We start from the raw sequence: 3,052 nt of genomic DNA, 5'->3' as shown, positions 1-3,052 counted from the left end.
GCGGGAATGTTCGGGACGTATGGAAAGCGATGGGAATTGGTGGAAAACAAGGATCTTAGGCTTGATGGGTGGTGGAGATGATGCATGGAGCGAGCTTGATGATTATTTGAAGGCTTGGAGAGAAAAAAACATTTAAATTTGCAAGATGCGGGAGTATATTCAAGCATGCATAGATTATTAATCGGGTGAGTTTACGAGCTATGAATCATTTGGAGAAGCCAAATTGGGCTTAAATTGAAGAAAACTTGAAGAAAAATGGGCTAGGAGTTGATTGGGCTCGCACTGGGCCAAGTGGGCTAAGCTATGGAGGCCCAAAACCTCAAAGATGCTACATTCAGGGACCACCCGCGCAGCAGCACGCGGGTCGCGCAACCTCCTGCAGGGGCAATTTCGGAAATCCATTTGGAAGGCTATTTGAGGAAGGTTGGTGCCCATCTTTTGAAAACTCTTGGACATCCGATTTTTGGAGATTCTCTCTGGAGTTTTGAAGACTTTGGAAGGCCAAGAACACTTGAAGAACATCATATTTTTACCTCTTGATTCTTGCTTAATGTTTGGTACAGTTTTCTCTAACTTTGTTTCTTTGAGTTTAGCCATGCTTGGCTAAACTAATCTTGGTTGACTTTTGGTTAATCCTTTGAACTTTTGTTGAATGTTGAACAATCCATGAACATGTTCTTAAGTCTTTATGGGAATGTTTTGTGTTTTAACATCTTATCACTACTTGTATGTTTTAGTTCATGAGTTTAAATGTGTTTGTGGTGATTAGTTGGCTAATTTCTTGATTAAGTAAAGGATCCTCAAATTAGCAAGCAACAAATGATTTTTGTGTTGTTTTTGCTTCACACAATCATAAAAACATTTCCTCCAACATGGTGGTGAAAGCATTTGACCCCTCTTGGATTTGGTGACTTTTTGGTTCTTAATGCTAGTTAACTTTCACTAATTACATGCTATATTGGAATTAGTGACTTTGACTAAGGAAATTGTTATGAGCTTCTCTAGCCATTTCAACAATTAAGAAAAGTCTAGGTAATCTCAAGCTCCTTGGATTACTATAGCCAAATTAAGGATTTAAATCAAAGTATTGCACCAATGGATTCTAATGATATGTTCATCAAAAGTCAAAGTGAGGAAACTTTAAGTCAACCATCTCTCCCTTATTGATTTTACACCAAACCCTTATTTTTGTTGAAATTGTCTATTTAAATCATAGTTAATTCTAGTTTGTTTCAAGTTTTTCAAAACACCAAACCCCCCCCCCCCCCATTTTATTTTTATTGTTATTTTACAAGTATTTTTACAAAGAAATTTTTCATAGAGTTATAAATTGAACCAATCTCCGTGGATTCGACCCCTTTACCACTATACACTATTTTAGTGTGTATTATTTAGGGTTATTATTTTTGTTGGCCTCGACAACCACCAAAGCCTTATTACCCTCCTAAGTCATTAACCCTAATTTTAAAGACATTGCAAATATATGACCATCAACAGTAAACTACTTCGTTTAGAACTCGCGTCGTCCCATATAACCTGCTACTCCTCTATATGGAGAAGCTTTTCATCTATAGTCGTCCCTTTGGGGACATCCGATAAAATTGGAACGATACAGAGAAGATTAGCATGGACCCTGTGCAAGGATGACACAGACAAATCGAGAAATGGTCCAAAATTTTTTTGAACCCTTCGTCGTCTTCTCTGGAACCCTAATTCCCTTTTCAAATGCTAATAGAGTTCACTTGCAATTCTTACGTTTCAGTAGTTCATCTACTGAAGTCATGATCAGACAACATGTGGATTCTATGGTCGGATTGATCTTCTTGTTGATGTCTTCAACCATTTGTGGTAAGTAAGGGTGATATTTCTTTCTATAAAGTCTCCTTTAAGTTTTTTACTTTTCCTGTCATTAAGTTTCATGCTTTATAAACTTCCGTTTATGTGTTGTAGATGTAACGTCCCAAAATACAGGCCAAAAATTTTATCTTTAAATACATTATTATATAAAACCAACAGTGTAATAAAACATTTGTAATATCATGTCATATCAAAACCAAAGTGGAAATAATCAAACATGTTATCATAAAGCAATATCAGAGTGTAATCCCAAAGATCTCATGTGCGGAAAACCATAGTGTGATGCGCTGCGATCAAGCTGGTTCCTTTCCTTTAAACACGAAGTACCTGAAACCAAAACTGAAAACCGTAAGCACGAAGCTTAGTGAGTTCCCCCATCATACCACATACCATACAATCACATATCATACATACTTCCGGGCAATTCTGGGATGCCCGACCTACCTGGTGCGGCCATTCTGGGGTGCCGACCTACCCGTGTCAAGCCGTTCTAAGGTGCTGACTACCCATGTTAAGCCATTCTAGGGTGCTGACTACCCATCGGTCCTAACAACCGATCATCGGGGACTATTTCACCCCCTACTGCTACTATCACATATATCATAGCATAACATATTATCAGACATATCTGGGGTGTCCGATCTACCCTTCGGTCCTAACGACCGAACTTGGGGACTATTCCCCTCCTACTACCGCTATCACATATCATGCCAACATATAAACATATCTAGGGGTGTAAGTGAGACGAACTACTCGTGAGCTACTCGGGATCGACTCGTTAAAAGCTCGACTCGAGATCGAATTAAACGAGCCCGAGCCGAGCTCGAGCCTAGATATGAGGCTCGTTTACTAAACGAGCTCGAGCCGAGCTTCAATTAATGGGGCTCGCGAGCCTAAACGAGCTTAAACGAGCCTCTCTCTCTCTCTCTCTCTATATATATATATATATATATATATATGTGTGTGTGTGTGTGTGTATGTGTGTGTGTGTATATATATATATATGTGTGTGTGTGTGTGTATATATATATATATACATATATATACATAGAGGCTCATTTAGGCTCGATTAGGCTCGCGAGCCCACTAAATTTTTCATGAGCCGAGCTCGAGCTTGGTCAGGCTCGGGCTCGGCTCGGCTCGTTTACACCCCTAAACATATCATCACATACTGTCAGACATATCTGGGGTGTCT

At 39.3% G+C, this 3,052-nt stretch overlaps 1 non-coding gene across 1 annotated transcript; it reads left to right on the top strand.

The window, feature by feature from the left end:
• Positions 1-1,576: 1,576 nt before the first annotated feature.
• On the top strand, positions 1,577-1,679 carry LOC145065069 (U6 spliceosomal RNA). Its single transcript, XR_013688221.1, has one exon. It is a non-coding gene; the product is annotated as a U6 spliceosomal RNA (small nuclear RNA).
• The last annotated feature ends 1,373 nt before the right edge of the window (positions 1,680-3,052 follow it).

This window comes from Lactuca serriola, chromosome 7, assembly GCF_051521515.1.
Source record: "Lactuca serriola cultivar US96UC23 chromosome 7, Lser_US96UC23_V15, whole genome shotgun sequence".
Taxonomy (NCBI): domain Eukaryota; kingdom Viridiplantae; phylum Streptophyta; class Magnoliopsida; order Asterales; family Asteraceae; genus Lactuca; species Lactuca serriola.
Note: the sequence above shows the minus strand (reverse complement) of the source record. Positions and strands in the feature narration are given on the sequence as shown.